This window comes from Cnephaeus nilssonii (assembly GCF_951640355.1).
Source record: "Cnephaeus nilssonii genome assembly, chromosome: 17".
NCBI lineage: Eukaryota > Metazoa > Chordata > Mammalia > Chiroptera > Vespertilionidae > Cnephaeus > Cnephaeus nilssonii.
In genome coordinates, this window is record NC_137088.1 from 51,377,823 (window position 1) to 51,396,855 (window position 19,033).

Below are 19,033 nucleotides of genomic sequence, written 5' to 3' on the forward strand. Positions count from 1 at the left end.
AGGATTTCAGTTTCCCATGATGAGCCTATGTGGAGGCCTACTACAAGGAAGGTTTTCAAAGAACTATTCAAAAGAGTGACTGCCCAGGACAATGGAGACGGACTGGGGGCCGGGAAGAATGCCTTCGTTTTCCAAATCAATGTGCAAAAACGTAGATTCGTGCCATGGATCACCTTGACCTGGTAATGAGATTATGTGACATCAAATCAATCCCAGTTATAAATGGTATATTCGCCATGCACTGCCTTGGTGTTACTGTTGGCACCGGTAACACCAAATAGGATGCTTCCTGAAATGTAAGCCTAGCAATTAGTGCCTAGTCAAGTCCCTATCAGATGTTGGCAAAATAATTGGCTTTGCTTTTTCTTTTCTTCATTAAAGACAGGTCTGACCATACACATCGGCGGCATTCATGGCAAGCATAACTGGATAAGCCTCAGCTACCGCTGGGCTCTGTGCAAGAGGTGCCACTACAAAGAGCAAGTGTTTGGCGCTGTCATTTCCTTTCAGGCACTCTCATCATAGCGCTGGTGGGGCCTGCATTCCGGTTGACAATAGCAACACGTGTTCACCCACGTCAGTTTATGTACGGCCACACTCCTACAGCTGACTGTTCAGTTCATTAGTTCCGAACACAGGTCTGGGCCTCACAGAACTTCTCTTGGCTCTACGGTGTCTTTCCCAACAAGACAGAGGTCGCAGCAGAGAAATGGCTTGCTCAGCAGGGGCTTTGGTCCTTGTGTCCAGGAGTGGCAGAGGTCCCCAAAATCAAAACGTCCAATTCAAGACCCTCTCCTCCCCACTTCACCAATCAGGTAAAAATGGAAGGGAATCACGGTCAGGAGACAATGCGTGCAATGAAATGTTAGGCAGTTATTACAGAGTAAGGAAGAGCTGGCTTGTTTTTTATTTTGTTTTTGTTTTGCTTTTAGCACATAAACATATCCAAGATGTATTATTAATCAAGCAAGTCACTGTGTTGTTTATCTAATTGGGTCCTGTAGTAGCAAAACCAAAATAAGACAGCAACAACATCAGCCTGGGCCAGGACAGAATATGCACAGAAGAAAGTCTAGAAAGATGGACATACATTAAACTAGGATCGATGACTCTGATCTTTGGAACTGGGAATTGTGGAAATATTTTATACTTTCTACATTTCTATGATACCCAGTTCCATATTGTTTGAATATTTTTACAACAAGAACAAGTAACTTTCTTAATGAGAAAAGTAGTTGTTTTTTTAAAGAGTTGTTTTTTTATACATATACATATGATGGGCATTTTTTGCTCATAAATTATGTATAGCTTAAGCTTTTTCTTTCTTTTTTTGAACAGTGAAATATCCACTCTGTTTTAAACCTTTTATTTATTAAAAAATATATATTTTATTGATTTTTTTACAGAGAAGAAGGGAGAGGGATAGCGAGTCAAAAACATCCATGAGAGAAACATTGATCAGCTGCCTCCTGCATGCCCCCCACTGGGGATGTGCCCACAACCAAGGCACATGCCCCTGACAGGAACCCTTCAGTCTTCAGGCCAACGCTCTATCCACTGAGCCAAACTGGTCAGGGCTAGCTTAAGCTTGTTCTATAGCATTTAGGGTAAGTTTGAAAATAATCTTATATATATATGGTGAATATGTGAACAAACACTAGGAAGAGATTTACACTAGTTAAGTCAGACTCTTGAGGGAATTTGAGGAATGCTTATGTCTTTTTTTAGAAATATAAGCACTTGGTATTCTATAACTGTGGATTTAAAATGTGAATGGAGAATAGTAGGTGCATAGCAGGAAAAATTATATGCTTACCCCACCTCTGACTGTATACACAGAGAAGATATTTGTTCATTCATTCAGTATATATTTACTGAACACCTACTATGTGCCAGGCACTTTGTAGATAGCAGAGGAGTTTGCAGTCTAGTGAGGAAGAGAAACACAAAAAGAGTACACCTGGGAACATGTATGTAATTAAACATTGCTCTAAGCTTTGTAAAGGAGATTAAAGGGAGATAGAGTAGGTGAACAGAGAAGGCCTCTTTGAGAAGTGAAAGGAAACTGAGACTTAGAGAATGAGAAGGAGCCAGCTCCTTAAAGAACGGGAAGAAACCTATTCCTGCAGAAAACAGCAGGACAGGGTCTGCGACGGAAGTAAGGGTGTTTCAGAGCCCAGAGAAGCCCAGTGGCTAGAGTTATGTGAATGAGGAGGAGGTGAATGAGAACGGGCTGGGCATGAGCCAGGGCAGGGTGATACAGGGCCTTTCAGTGAGGAGCTTCCATTTTATTCAGAGTGCAAGGAAAGCCATGGAAATATTTTAAGCAAAGGGATTCCAAGATGCTCCTTTTGTTTTGAAAAGATCCCTCTGGCTGCTCTGACTATGGAGTCAAGGAGGCTGTTGTTGTTCAAATGAAGATCCAAGTGGCTTGAACTCGGGTGGTTGGTAGTGGAGGTGGCAGGATTTGGACACATATGAAGTGTATTTTAGAAAGAGAATCAACAGGATATGGTGAAGGATGTTGTAGTGGGACTGAGTCCCAAAATTATTATGCATAATACAGATACGTACACCCACACACAGAGACACACACACAACCATATAGAGAATATAGAAGGATAAAAACTCAGCACACAATTGCACCAAAATCACAGATATTTACATTACGATTCATAACAGTAGCAAAATTACAGTTATGAAGTAGCAACAAAAATAATTTTATGGTTGGGGGTCACCACAACATGAGGAACTGTATTAAAGGGTCGCAGCATTAGAAAGGTTGAGAACCACTGCCTTAGAAGGTCATTTGACATCTGTCAAAACTGCAAAATCATATACTCTCTGACTTAGCATTCTGCATTTTATACATCATATATTTTTCCCTATGTGGAAAATGACATGCACAGGATTCTTCATTGATTGCAGTATCATTCCTAATAGCAAAACATCACAAACTAAAGATATAAACTATGGAGGACTGATTAAATAAGTTAAGATACATGCATACAATGAAGCACAATGCATCTGTAAAAGAAATGATGCTTTTGTGTGTGTTTGTGTAAAAAAAAGGGGGGAAATAACATTAAATGTTTTTTATTTCCTTATATATTTAAAGAAACTCAGAACAGATGCATAAGAACCTAGGCACAGTGGTTATCCTGGGAGGGAGATTGGGAACTGGGCAGAGGGGGATGTGTTAGTTGGCTAAGCCTGAAATTTAGTCATACTTCTCCAGAGAGACAGAACCAAGAGGATGCATATGTATGTGTGTGGGCTAACACACACACACACACACACACACACACACACACACACACACACACACACACACTTATTTATTTATTTATTTATTTAATATATTTTATTGATTTTTTACAGAGAGGAAAGGAAAGGGATAGAGAGTTAGAAACATCAATGAGAGAGAAACATCAATCAGCTGCCTCCTGCACACCCCCTATCGGGGATGTGCCTGCAAAGAAGGTACATGCCCTTGACTGGAATCGAACCTGGGACCCTTCAGTCCTCAGGCCGATGCTCTATCCACTGAACCAAACAGGTTAGGGCCATATTTATTTATTTAAAAATTTATTTTAATTACAGTGGACATTCAATATTATATTAGTTTCCGGTGTACAGCTTAGTGGTTAGGCATTTTATAACTTATGAAGTGATCCTCCTGATAGGTCTACTACCCATCTGGCACTATGCATAGTTATTACAATATTAATAACTAGATCCCTATGCCAGTGGTCGGCACTGCAGCTCGCGAGCCACATGCAGTTCTTTGGCCCCTTGAGTGTGGCTCTTCCACAAAATACCACGTGCGGGCGTGCATGTACAGTGCGATTGAAACTTCGTGGCCCATGCGCAGAGGTCGGTTTTCGGCTCTCAAAAGAAATTTCAATTGTTGTACTGTTGATATTTGGCTCTGTTGACTAATGAGTTTGCCGACCACTGCCCTATGCTATACTCTACATCTCTATGACTATTTTGCAACTACAAATTTGTATGGTTTAATCCCTTCATCGTTTTTATCCAATCTCCACCTCCAACTTGGCAACCATCAGTTTGTTCTCTGCATCTATGAGTTTGTTTCTCTTTTATTTGTTCATTTTGTTCTTTAGGTTCCACATATAAGCGAAATCTTTTATTTCACTAAGCATAATACCCTCTAGGTCTATCCATGTTGTTGCAAATGGTAAGACTTTATTCTCTTTTATGACTGAGTAATATTCCATTGTATATATGTACCACCTCTTCTTTACCCAGTCATCTATCGGTGGACATTTAGGTTGCTTCCATGTATTGGCAATTGTATAAAATGCTGCAATGAACTTAAAGATGCATATATTTTTTAAATTAGTGTTTTGGATTTCTTCAGCTAGATATGCAGAAGTGGGATTGCTGGGTCATATGGTAGTTCTATTTTTAATGTTTTGAGGACTCTCCATACTATTTTCCACAGTGACTGAACCAATTTACATTCCCATCAGCAGTGCACGAGGGTTCCCTTTTCTCCTCATCCTCAGCAATGCTTGTTGTTTGCCAAGATCTGCAGAGTGAGTCAACAAGTTGGAGACCCAGGAGAGCTGCTGGTCTAGTGTCAGTCTAAGTCTCAGACCCAGGGGAGCTGGTGGGTTAGTCCAGTCTAAGTCCCAGACCCAGGGGAGCTGGTGGGTTAGTCCAGTCTAAGTCTCAGACCCAGGGGAGCTGGTGGGTTAGTCCAGTCTAAGTCTCAGACCCAGGGGAGCTGGTGGGTTAGTCCTAGTCTAAGTCCCAGACCCAGGAGAGCTGGTGGGTTAGTTCCAGTCTAAGTCCCAGACCCAGGAGAGCTGGTGGGTTAGTCTAGTCTAAGTCCCAGACCCAGGAGAGCTGGTGGGTTAGTCCTAGTCTAAGTCTCAGACCCAGGAGAGCTGGTGGGTTAGTCCAGTCTAAGTCTCAGACCCAGGGGAGCTGGTGGGTTAGTCCTAGTCTAAGTCTCAGACCTAGGGGAGCTGGTGGGTTAGTCCTAGTCTAAATCTCAGACCCAGGAGAGCTGGTGGGTTAGTCCAGTCTAAGTCCCAGACCCAGGGGAGCTGGTGGGTTAGTTCCAGTCTAAGTCTCAGACCCAGGGGAGCTGCTGGTTTAGTTTTGTCCAGAGGCTGGCAGGCTCAAGACCCAGGAAAACCCTGTTTCAGTTCAAATTTGAAGGCAGAAGAAAGACAATGTCCCAGTTTGGAGGCCACCAGACAGGAAGAGTTTTCTTACTCAGGAGAGGGTCAGTTTTTTTTTTTGTTTTTTTTTTTAATTCTGGATTTCAATTGTCTGGATAAAGCCTTCTCACATTATGGAGAACAATCTTCTTTATTCAGTCTACCAATTTAAATGTTACTCACATGCAAAAACACCTTCTCAGAAACACCTAGAATAATGTTTGATCATTAGAACTACTTGCTCACGTGAATCAGAACCGCTAGTGGAGATGCTCATGGAGTCGCTGCTTTCAAGTTGACACATGAAATTAACCATCATAGGCTGCCGTCACAAAATATCCCAGACTGGGTGGCTGGAAGTCACAGTTCAGGAGGCTGGAAGTCCAAGATCAAGCTGTCTGCAGGATTGGTTTCTCAGAGGCCTCTTGTAGCCTGCTTGTCGGAGGCTGCCTGCTCACTGTGTCCTTGTTTGGCCTTTCCTCTGCACACCAAACTCCTGGTGTCTCTGCCTCTTCTTATAAAGACCCAAGTCCTATTGAGTTAGAGCTCCACACTTATCTCATTTAACCTTAATTACCTCCCTAAAGGCCCTATTTCCAAATATAGTCACACCAGGGGTTGGGGTTACAACATATGAGTTTGTGGGGGACACAATTCAGTTCATAACAGAATGAGGGTGGGAGGGAGACTTTCATTGTTTACTTTTTTATTTTTTCTTAAATTTTTAAAAATATATTTTATTGATTTTTTACAGAGAGGAAGGAAGAGGGATAGAGAGTTAGAAACATCAATGAGAGAGAAACATCGATCAGCTGCCTCCTGCACACTCCCTACTGGGTTTGTGCCCACAACCGAGGTACATGCCCTTGACAGGAATTGAACCTGGGACCCTTCAGTCCACAGGCCGACACTCTATCCACTGAGCCAAACCGGCTAGGGCTGTTTACTTTTTTATAACTTCTGGGGTTTAAGATACATGAATGGATTATGTATCTTAAATATTTTAAAAATCCACATTTCTGCCTCTAGCATCTTGGAGGATTTGATGCCACTCACGGGAATGAAAAAGGCTGAGGGAAAAATTGTTTGGTAAGGTGGGAGCGGGTGGGAGCATTGGAGATGCTGGAGAGGCACCCTAGTGGAATGTCAGGGAGGCCGTTGGTGTCCAGGAGAGGAGTCTAGGATGGAGATGAGAAAAAGGAAGTCTTCTATGTGTTTACAAAGTCAGGGAGATTAATGCCATCACCTAGCTCAGTGGTTTTCAAATTTCACTTAGCATCCTTCAGGATCATCTGGAGGGCTTGCTACAACACATATTGGACGGCCCATCTTCCAGTTTCTGATTCAGTAAGTAGTCCTGAGGCTGGTACTGATGGTTGGAGACCCCATTTGAAGAACCACAAGCCCAGGCAATGATGCTCCATTCTAGCATCTCATTAGTATGGCATGGAGGGCCATGCGAATGCGTACCTCCGACCCTCCCCACTGCAGGCCAATGAAGTCGGAGCCTCTGGGAAGGGGGCCTGGGCACTGGACATGGAAAAGCTCCCCAGCTGTTTCTACTGTGCAGTAGGGATAAGAGCTTCTGACCAAGGGAAAGAGACGGGAGAAACAAGAGAAGGCCAAGACCAAAGACCTTAGGACATCAACCTTTTAAATGACGGGTAGGCAAGGAGACGGAGAAATGAAGAGATAAAGGAAGTGTCATGGAAGGCAGTTATTAGCTGGCAGGCTCTGTGTGGGGTTGTGGTGACCAGATACAAATAAGACTACACAGCCTTCAAAGAGTCCTTGTTGTTAAGGCCAAGACACCCTGTCAAAGAAGCAACGGCATAATCTATCCACTTCTTGGTGTGTGCCCCAGAGAACTACTTGCTCATGTGAATGAGAACCGCTAGTGGAGATGCTCATGGAGTCGCTGCTTGCAGTAGTGACAAGCTGGACACTACCATCTGTAGAGGCACGGCCATCACAGACTATGGTGCGGCATGTGGCGGAACACGGTGCAGCAGTTCAAAGGCGTGAACCGGGCAGGCATCGATTGGCAAGATCTCAAAAAATATTGTTGAAGGAAAAAAGCAAGTTGCAGTATGATGAGTATATCATATATGTGAAAAACAAGTCACACATACATGTTTTTGTGCAGAAAGATATAAAAAGTCACCTAGAAGAATGCACTCCGAATTCCTGTCTGGAGAAAAGGAGAGGAACGCGTTTGAGGATGATGTACAAAAAGGACTTTAGATGTATTTGTAAAGCTCTTAAAATTTTAAGACTTTTGATAAATGCACATATTTAACTACCTCAGTGCTTTACTACTTTAAAAAATTTAAAGGCATTTACAGATGTCAAGAATTACTATCAAATCTAGAGTTCATGTTCGCACGCACTAGACTCTCACTTTGTGTGGGGGTCTTGAAATAATGCTCTCTGCATCCCCTCCTGACTTCGAGGTTAACTCAGAATTTCACTGACCACATGAAGTATATCTTTCAATGCATTTCCTAAACTGAGGAAAGGGCAGAAACTATGACTTCAAAGGAAAAACAAACACACTGCCTGGCCATGACTCTCCCAGGAATTATACTGCATAACGATGACCCTGCACTCCCGCCCCAGAGTGTTGCCTGGCAGACATGCTGTAGTTATTCAGTCAAGCGGCAGTGCTGGAATGCAACACTGAAAAGACATCCTAGATTTTTATTTTACCCACCGCTGCCTCTTACAGAGCAGGTGCATGATGCTGGGAGACTGCAGGCAATCTTTAGCCCAACCACACCTGTGACTTTCTAGACAAGTGAATTCTTTGGAGCTACCTATGTTGGCAAACCTCAGTTGTCTCCCTAGAAAGCAATGACTTTTCAATCCTCGGATGTTCATTTCCAGAGTAGGAAGACAATCTCCCTAAAAACGTTCTAGAAGAGCAAGAACCTTGTCTGATTCATTGCCATTGTGTGCCCAGTGCCCTGCATACTGCCTGGCTTATAGCAGATGCCCAGTAAACATTTGTGGAATGAAGGAAGCCATGCAAAAGAAAGATAAAAATAAGACCATGGAGGAATTCTATATACTGTTGAGTGAAAGAAATCAGACACAGAAAAGTACATCCTACATTTTTTATTGATATAATGTTAAAAATAGGCAAAATCAATTGATAATGATAGAAAATGGTTCCTTTGGAGGGGTGGTGATTTGGAAGGGCTCAGGGGGCTTCTGGGATGCTGGCCACGTTCTATTGCTTGGTCTTTGTGGTGGTTACAGGGAGCTGTGCACTTTGTGAAAATTCACTCAGCTATCCAATTATGATCTGTGCACTTTGCTGTATGCATGTTATTTTTGTAACGTTTACTTAAAATAAATGAAATACACTTTGCCATAAAAATTCACTGTTAAATAACGTCACATCAACCGAGGTTTTAAAACTTTAAACCTTTATGTCGTAGATGATCAAGTCTCTGGAAAATTATTTCCAACCCTAGACATAGTGTCCTTCCAGATTTCTGAAAAGACTATGTGTCATGTCAACTCCAGGACTTGCCGGCTTCGGCCCCTCTCCCACGGTGTGTGCTCCTCCTTCTGGAGTGCAGGAGAGGAAGCAGCTCCGCTACTGGGATTTCAGCACCCATCCTTTTCCCTGCCCCCCCCCGCTCCCCTCTTGTGAAATTTCCAACCCCTTAAACAGATGAGGGAGATATTGAAAGAAAACCAGAAACTTCAGAGATGTACACTCTGGGGAAAACATGTGATATTTCCCACCATTTAATAACCACCAGATTCAATAAATTTCCCAATTGTTTTCTTTTCGCTCTCTTCCTCATTCCTTTTTCCTTTTTGATAATAATATTAACAAGAAATGTTTAAATCGATGACCATTTATGTACATCTGTTTGAATCATTGACTTCAGTTATTTTACCTGACAGTGACTTGCTGGATCATATGGAAATTCTAAGTTTAACATTTTAAGGAACTGTCAAGCTGTTTCCCGCAGTGGCCGACCCATTGTGAATGTCCACCACAAATGTCCACGCATTCTTGATTTCTCCACACTTGTCAACTCTTGTTATTTTCATTTTTCTAAAAATTAGCAATCTTAGTGTAGATGAAGTGGTACCACTGTGACTTCAATATGCATGTCCCTCGTGACTAATGATGCTGAACATCTCTTCCTATGTTTGTTGGCCATTTGTCTATCTTCTTTGGAGAATGTTCTATGCAGGTTCTTTTCCCATTTTGATCAAGTTATCTTTTTTTCCTTGATACTAATTATAGATACTAGACTCTCCTATCAGATATGACTTGCAAATATTTTTTCCCATTGTGTAGATTGTCTTTGCACTGTTTTGATCATGTCCTTGGATGCATTTGCTACTTTTACTGACTAGTGTTTACATAAAGAAATATTATTTTCTGTTCTCCCAGTTTCACCTAAAAGTAAACCTTGGACATATTTTTTGTCATTGACCTTATTATCACAATCACATTATTATCATTTTTATGCCTGCATGATATTCTGTCATATTGATACATTTTTTAAGGTTCTCTTGGTAACAGGAACAAATTAAATCCAATTAAACCCATTCAACAACCAGGCACTAAGAAGGGCAGGAACCAGGTTGGTCTGAGGATCACATGAGTTTGTGGCCTTGGCCTCAACACTGCAGTAAACTCGCCTCCCCACTTCGGGTTCTCTGTCTCCCATCTCAGACTGTTATACAACAGTACCTTGCTGGCTCACCATGGGTCGGTGTTGACCCTTCTAGGGGATGCCCAACTACCCAACCCCGAACCCACTCGGGACCGAGGTGCTCTTCCTCCCAGATGTCGCAGTGTGGCTGCTGCCAGCTCCCTGGGACTTGCCTTTGCCTGAAGATAACCTTTCACCCCAAGTCGTGTGTCTTTTCCTAGGACAGCTCACATGTAATGATGACTGTGCAGTTCACTTTTCCCTGTGCTGCGCCCTGTTTACCTCACTTCCCCACAGGTACTGACCCCCCCAAATACCTCCTGCATCTAATATCTGCCAGAGACCTGCCTCCCAGGAACCTAGCCTGTTAAAATGTTTAATCCAGTCACCACTGGCCCAGGCCTTGGGGCAACACTGAGGATGTCAAAGCGGGAAGGGATGGCTTATGGTCTACTCCTGTGGACTATTGAGTAACACTGGAATAGCAGCTTTACTTCTATTATTGCATTTGAATAAATCCCTAAGAGTTGGGTTATCATTCCTCCTATGCTTTTGTATGCTGCTTTCCAGAAGGACTTCTCCAATTAACAAGGCCACTAACAAGGAGTGAATGCAACTCTGAATTCCTAATAAACCTGTAACGAAAAGGGGAGGGATAGCCCGGGCTGGTGTTGCTCAGTTAGTTGAGTGTCATCCCATGCACTGAGAGGTCACTGGTTCAATTCCCTGTCTGGGCACATGCCTGGGTTTTGGGCTTGATCCCTGTAGGAGGCATGCAGGAGGCAGCCAAAAGATGTTTCTCTCTCTCTCTCTCTCAAACCAATAAAAACATATCTTTAAAAAAAGGGTGGGATGGATAAAGACAATATCATGTGTGCCAGGATATCTGCTAGGGGCTTAAGTAAGTCCTATGGTGTCTCCTAATACTTCATTTCCAATATTAACAATAATTTATCAAAACTCCTAACTTATTTGAGTTATTACTGCTGAGAATGAACAATGTATTTCCTAACTTCTCCCATATCAGACACGTGCCTACGTTCTGTCCCCTGGGATGGGAGTACTTGATGTGGGAAACTTAGTGTCTTTGAAGGAAGGGGCAGCCCTCCGCTCCTCCTTTCCCCTTTCTGTTGGGTGGAATGAGACCATGGAGCTGAGCCATTCCAGACAATTAAAGATGGAAACTACCCAGGGGGGAGGGAAGAGTCACAGGACAGAAGGACCTTGGGTCCGTGACACTGTGCAGCCACAATACCAGCCCCAGACTACTTGTACCTTGTTTATTACATGGGAGAAAAATAAGGTATTTTCTTGTTTAAACCAGTGATATTCTGGATCTTGGTGTCAGCAGCTGGATGTGTATACTAACTAACGCACAGCATCTCTCTTCTCGCTCCATCCTTTGGCAATAGTTATCTGTACTGTTTTAGATCCGAAGAGATGGAGGGTTGCAAATATTAAGGAATTCATCCCAGAATCTCATAACAGGGATCAAATCTAGTCCAGATCAAATCCAGGGATCCAATCGGAAAGCCCAGATTTGGTCATTGTTCTTTTCCTGAAGAATTTATAGTTTTTCATAGGCACCTAATTTTCAGTCTCTATCTTGCTATCTGACAAGATTTTTATACAGATTTTAAGTCACAGTAATCACATTGCTAACAATGTAGAAATAAACATATTTATGCCTATTTTTCTCCACATTTGTCTTTTCTACCTTTTGTGATTCAACTTTTTCTGACCTCTGAACAAAATAGGTGTGAAAGCTATTTTGGGGTGATCATAAGTTTTAAAAATTATTTTGTTGCTAGTAAAGCTTTTGAGGCAAGGAAACTTTAGGAATTTGATGACCTTTGAAAGGAACCATAATTATGGGTAGGGTTTTGTATAATCAAGCTTGTTTTTAGTGACAAAAGCCCAACTCAAACTCGTTTAAGCAAAAATAGAAAAAGGTGTTGGCTTGGCTAACCGGACAAACCAGGGTATCTGCTTCAGGCACAGTTGGGCCCAGGACATGTAGATGATGCCGTGCCCATGTCGTGGCTGTGTTATCTTGTACTGACTGTGTTTTCAGGTAGGCTTCTTCCTTATGTAGGTAGGGATGAACACCAGCTTTTCCAGGCTCCCCCTGTTACCAGCTCCATTACTTGAGCAAAAAGAGAGTGCCTGCCTCCCAATAAACCCAACAAAATATATGAACGGGACTCTGTGTGGCCAGGTCTGGATTGCAAACCCACTTCTGGGGTTGAAGATAGGCTTAGCTCCACCAAATTGAGCTTGGGCAGGATTGAGCTTGGACAGGAATGAGTGTTTTAAACTGAAAAAAAAAAAGAGGAGAAATGGGTGCTGGATAGTAAAAACCAAAACCACAAACCAACAAAATAAAAATAAACAAAAGAACCCCGATGTCCATATCAGGCTTCACAGGTGGAGATGAGAATGGGGAAGGAGTTTTAGGTGGAAGCCACAGCCTGCATAAAGGCATGGAGGCAAGGTCCTTTAGGAAAGTCAAGTCTGAGGAGAAGGTTGAGGAAGAGAGAAGCATTGAGCTGAAATGTGTTGTAGAAAGGCCAGCTGTTTATGCCCAGTGTCAAGGGCAGTGGGGAGCCAAGAGGCACCCACACTATCATCACGTATTGCAAGTACAATACATCATCAACTGCAGTTGAAAATCAGTTAGTGTTCTACACTTTCTTTAAGAGTCTGTTACATAGCTGTAGGCTTCATTTATAAGGCATTTATTTTCAATTAAGTGATATAAGCTTGCCTGACCTACTACTGGAAAAAGTTTCATTAGGTTTGTTGAATGCATCTGTCTCCCCCAGCTTATTAAATTTCCTGTTGCCTATAACCCTGGGATTTGGCAATCCCAGGTGAAGAACCAGGGAACTCTCAGAGATAAATAAAAAGAGTTCACCCAACCATGAATCCTTAGACCTGATGGGCAATTTACAGCCCACCACTTGAAGGGAAGGCCTGCACTTATTTTTCAGGTATAGTTCTCTGAACCTTAGCACAGACTATGGGGAAAGGAATGCTTTGTTTTATTAATGATTTAAAAATGCATTTGGAGGAAATAACTTGCTGATGAAGATTAATTTCCCTCTCCCTTCTTCTCCTATTTTCTGTGTCTTCTCTAAAAACAGAAGTGAGAAAATGATTGACCAGAGCCCAGAGTAATGGGCCACAAAATTCCTGATGGAGGGTCAACCCGAGTTGACCGTAACATAGTTTTAATGGCTTAACTTCACTGTAGATTAAATGAGAAAGGGTTTTGCAGACAGCAAAGTGCGACACATGAATTAATTATCATTATCTCAATAACCAGGTGCAACCTACAAGGTGGGTTACTATGGTTCCCATGTTTCTGATGCGAGGCAGTGTAGCTTCATGATAGCTAGGTTGTGGGCTCCTGAATAAGTCCTGGGTTTTTGATGTTTAATATACTTGAACTCCCATCGCCTTATCTGTAAGATAGGATAAAAAAGTATGTTTGTATCTAATAGTAGTTTTCAGATAATGAGATGAGATAAAAATGAGTAAAAAAACAACTAGTTCAGTGCAGGGTGACTAACTCATCCCAGTTTTGCCAGAATTTTCCTGGTTTTAGCTCCATAAATCCCATAGCCTGAGAACCTTGTCAGTCCTAGGCAAACTGGGATGACTGGTCAGCCGAAAATCAGGAACTCAGAGAACTATCTTAGAAATATTGGCCATTTATTTCAGAGGAGAAAAGTGAAGATTGAAATATTCAGTATGGTGTAGGGAACACAGACATTTTGTGTGTTTTTTTTTTAAAAGCATCCATTATAATTATAGAATTAGATGTCTTGGGATTCATACGTAAGGCTTCTAAATCCAAATCCTGTTCTTTTTCTATGGAGCTTTCCTTCTTTCTTTCATTCAATTCTTCATTCATTTAATCAAATCCTGACCTCACAGACCTTTAACAGTTACCTTACCACTGATTTAAATTGCCATTGTGCTGATTGCGCCTGAGTGGTTTTCCCAGACATTTTCCTGAATCCACCCACTCTCGAGTGTTTCCTTTGGCAGTGGAGGAGGAGAAAGAGAATCAGCCTGAATTGACCACATTTGGTCTGGTTAGTGGGGTTTCTCTTTTTACATTTTCATCGATTAGCAGACTCAAGGAGTACAGGGTCCTCATCTCTGTCACCTGGATTAATCCATTGTTGGCAGGCTCCTAACCAAAGGGGAGGCCCTCTCAGGTCCCTGCAGGTGAACCTGGTAGCCCAAGGTCACGAAATATGAAAAGACCCTGGAGCCTTCCATTCAACCCATGCTCCTACCATCCACAGAGAGCCTTCCATTCAACCCACATGCTCACCATCCTCAGAGTGCCTTCCATTCAAACCATATGCTCACCATCCACAGAGAGCCTTCCATTCAACCCACATGCTCACCATCCACAGAAAGTCTTCCATTCAGCCCATGCTCTCACCATCCACAGAGAGCCTTCCATCCAGCCCATGCTCCCATCATTCAACACATGTGCTCACCTTCCATTCAACCCATGTGCTCACCATCACAGAGAGTCTTCCATTCAGCCCATGCTCCCACCATCCACAGAGCCTTCCATTGAACCCATGTGCTCACCATCCACAGAGAGCCTTCCATTGAACCCATGTGCTCACCTTCCATTCAACCCATGTGCTCACCTTCCATTCAACCCATGTGCTCACCATCCACAGAGAGTCTTCCATTCAACCCATGCTCTCACCATCCACAGAGAGCCTTCCATTCAACCCACATGCTCACCATCCACAGAGAGCCTTCCATTCAACCCACATGCTCACCATCCACAGAGCCTTCCATTGAACCCATGTGCTCACCATCCACAGAAAGTCTTCCATTCAGCCCATGCTCTCACCATCCACAGAGAGTCTTCCATTCAACCCTTGCTCCCACCATCCACAGAGAGTCTTCCATTCAACCCATGCTCTCACCATCCACAGAGCCTTCCATTCAACCCATGCTCTCACCATCCACAGAGCCTTCCATTGAACCCATGTGCTCACCATCCACAGAAAGTCTTCCATTCAGCCCATGCTCTCACCATCCACAGAGAGACTTCCATTCAACCCTTGCTCTCACCTTCCACAGAGAGCCTTCCATTCAACCCATGCTCTCACCATCCACAGGAAAGAGAAGTAGGTTTTCCAAATGTGTTCCCATTTGCAGTGCTGTGTGGTCTTTCATTTTCATCTCAGTAGAGCCAGACAATTCAGAATCAGTCACTTAGTCCAAAATATAATAATCTTCTGGCATTATATTTATAACAACGTATCACAGGGAAAGTGGATATTTCATCTGGGAGCCCGGGCGGTCACTGAGGGACTGACTTTCCTAGGCAGTACTGTGTTAATAAACTTGAGAAAGCCCTGTGCTGGGTTAAAATGCACCCCCACCCCCACCACATGGCAAATTGAACAGGGAAGGCAACCTCTAGCAAAACAGGATTAGATTTCACAAAAAGATATGGAGAGGGATACAAAATCCTTCACTGTGTTGCCTGCAAAAATAAAAGAGCCAGTGGTCATTTATTCAAAGAAGAACCTTCCCCGGACTGTTTTCACTTAAAATCTACTTCTTTCTTACATTCGGTTTAGTTGGTTGGTATTTAGCAAAATCTTTACACAGTTAAGTGTTTTTTATTTTTTGTCTTATTTGTGACACTTTTCAGGAAGGACTTTTAGGTGTTTGGGTTTAGAAGGAAATTCTATGATCAGGTCCTGAGAAAATAGTGTTTATTTTTGGTTGGGACACACATAGGACAGGCAGTCAGGAGATTATCGAAGAGCAAGTGGTTCTGTGGTATCCGGTACCAGGAGGCTGCTTTAAAAGTGTGGCCTCACCCTGGCTGGTTTCTCAGTGGTTAGAGCTTCGGCCCTCAGACCGAAGGGTCTCAGGTTTGATTCCCAGGCAAGGGCACATACCTTGGTTGCAGGTTCAATCCCAATCCCTGGCTGTGTCTCAAGTGGGCGGTTACCAATCAATGTTGTCTCTCTCACTTCAATGTTTGTCTCTCACTTGGATGCTTCTCTCTCTCTCTTTCCCCCTCCCCGCACCCCTCCCCCCCTTCACTCTCTAAAAATCATTGGGTGAGGGTTACAAATAATCATAATAAATAACAAAAAATAAATAAAAGTGTGGCTCACCACTCAGCAAAGGGCTGGTGTGGCGGTGGTCCTACCCTCCTCCCACTCAGACGGGGGCTCAGGAAGCTGGGATTGGAGGCCTAAGAGGTCAGGCTGGGTTTGGGAAGGGACAGGCTTCCCTGCTTATGTGACACCAAGCCAAGAGACCCAAGAGGAAACAAGCAGGACAAGAAAGCAGTCGCAAGGGAAACTGTTCCAAGCAAAGGGTGCGAGGCAGACTCATGGGAAGAGATACTTTTATAAGAAGTGGGTGGGGGAGGGGCGAGTGAGGAGTCAAAGAATGAGGTCCCAGGAGGCACGAGTGCTGGAGAGGGAGGTGGTCTTTTGCTCATTCATTAGCCCTCCTCTAGGAAGCCTTACAGTGTCTCGACTCTCCCTCCATCACAGATTTGGTTAGTGAATGAAGAACTAATGAACTGGTGAACTTGTAGTGAGTCAAAACACATGGGGTTATTTACTCTTGGATTTGTGATGACGTGCCTCTTTCTGTTGTTCTGGAAGCATCTTCAGCCCAGGACACGATCAATTTCAAAAATAAGATACCAGCACTCGGTGACGTGGAACCTTGAGCAGATAAGCCTCTCATGGCCTCCCACCCAAATCCCTCTTAGAGCTTGCCCGAAGGCAGGGGAGAATGAGGGACTTTCAATGTCCATGAAAAGAAGAGGAACAGAGATGTGAGAATGGCATGCACAGAGGATGGAAAAAAGCAAGATGGACAAGCAAGAGATGGTGATAGGCCAGATCAGCTGAGGGAAAGGATTCTTGGTGGGTGGAGTGGGTTAAATTGTTGCTGCCAAAAAAATATTATCCAGGTCCTCTGGAACCAATGAATGTGATCTCATTTGGAAAAGGGGTCTTTGCAGGGGGGTGGGTCCTAAATCCAACAAGCGTCCTTATCAAAGACAGAAGGGAAAACACAGAGGAGACAGCCATGTGAAGCTGGAGGCAGAGGCTAGAGTGATGTAGCCACAAGCCAAGGATACCTGGAGCCACAAGAAGCTGGAAGAGGCAAGAAGGAGGCAAGCAGGATTCTCCTCTAGAGCCTATAGAGGGATCAGAGTCCTGACAACACCTTGATTTCAAATTTCTGGCTGCCAGAATTGTGCGAGAATAAATTTTTGTTCTTTAAAGTCCGCCTCTCCCCCACTCCCACCAAATATCAGCAGCAATATTTTTATTAGCATTCTCTTTTTGTTTCTTTTTTCTTTTGAAATTGCAGCAAATCTGTGACTATTTCTTAAAGAAATTTAATGCAAAAGTTGTGCCCCTTGCTAATCTGAGATCTTGCCCAAGATTTGAAAACATGCCCAATGCAGATATGTGTTCGGAGACTTCAAGTGAAAGAAATAAGTTCAAAAATATTTTTTTTTCATTTGGTGGTGGTGTAGGGTTGGGGAGTGTTGGAGAGGAGCTACATCTGTTTCTCTTTCCTTTATTCTTTTCTTTTTTAAAGGAAGGTTCTTTGTTAATCAGACATCATAGCAAGAAAGAAAAAAGGAGAGATCTTGTCATTGCTAATCTTGTTCAGTGATATGGGTTGAATTATGCCTCCCCCAAATTCACATGTTGAAGTCCTAAACCACACTCACTGCCTTAGAATGTGGCTGTATATCGAGATTGGGCTTCTAAAGAGATAATTAAGATAAAATGAGGTTCTAGGTGGAATCTCTAATCCAATATAACTGAAGGGAAGTTTGGACTCAGACATGGGCACACAGAGGGAAGACCATGTGAGAACACTGTAAGAGGCATCGATCACAAATCCGAGGAGATGCCCCAGAAAGAAGTCAACCCTGACAGCACCTTGATCTTGGACTTCTAGCCTCCAGAACTGTGAGGCAATACATTTCTGTCGTTTAAGCCACCCAGTCTGTGGCATTTCGTTATGGCAGCCAGAGGACTCTAATACACTAAGTCAAGTCACACTAAGTCAAATGACTATTTCTGCCAAAGCATGTTGCTAGTGGGCATGGACACTCTTGTCTGAACAGAGAACAGTGGCTGGCTTTAGGTTCTTAGTTATCTTTTAATATATTTGTATTGATTTCAGAGAGGAAGGGAGAGGGAGAGAGAGAGATAGAAACATCAACTATGAGAGAAAATCATTGATCAGCTGCCTCCTGCACTCCCCACACTGGGGATTGAGCCCACAACCCATATATACACCCTGACTGGGAATCAAACCATGACCTTCTGGTTCATAACGCTGGCTGGGCCTTAGTTATCATTTAAAACTACATACAGAACTCAGGGAACCTAGGTTTCCGTAGAGTTACTGGAGGGCAGAGGAAGGGATGTGAGAATGTATTCCAGTCACATTTATTAATTTGAGTGCACTTTAATATGCTTAATAAAATTCTCAATCATGCATGGCCTATAAAATAATTTTTAAATTAAAGAATATTCATATATTTTTAAAAGCTTTTTATTTCTTTGCATGGTCTAACTTGGATTTCTTCTTTTTAACTTAAAATGACAGTGCAAGTTCTTTTTTCCTCCTGACCTTTGTAAGTTGCTTAAAATGTTCATGTTCAACCTCAGAATAATTAAAATAAATATGATACAGCTGTAGATAGAATAAAATGCAGCTGTTTAAGAAGAATGTAACTGCACACTATCAAAAAGCGTTTTTAGTATTAACTGAAAGAATAATTTTAAATCATTGTATGTATATTATTACTGCAATTATGCATAATTACATGTAGAGCATGTATATTGTAATTATACATATAGTATCATTCCAGTTGGGTTTGTTTTTTTAAGCCTAACCATAGAAAATTTACTGAGGAAGTGCACGGAAATGATTACTTTTGGGGAACGGGATTATGACTGCTCTTCTCCCCTAGCCCCATTCATTTTCATTTTTGCCTACACTTCTTTTATAAGCATTATTATTTTTATGATTAAAAATTATCTGCCAGCAGTGAGAAAATGCATATGAGTTCGTTATACATTAATAGTTAAACGAGCT

At 42.6% G+C, this 19,033-nt stretch overlaps 1 protein-coding gene and 1 long non-coding RNA gene across 4 annotated transcripts in view; one reads left to right on the top strand and one right to left on the bottom strand.

The window, feature by feature from the left end:
* Positions 1-19,033, top strand: part of LOC307113524 (uncharacterized protein) — a 113,278-nt gene that overhangs the window by 16,571 nt on the left and 77,674 nt on the right. The gene's annotated exons all lie outside the window — the stretch shown is intronic.
* On the bottom strand, positions 5,266-5,803 carry LOC307113800. The gene is made up of 2 exons (XR_013814892.1): positions 5,670-5,803; positions 5,266-5,617 (listed from the first exon to the last, which is right to left on the bottom strand). It is a non-coding gene; the product is annotated as an uncharacterized lncRNA (long non-coding RNA).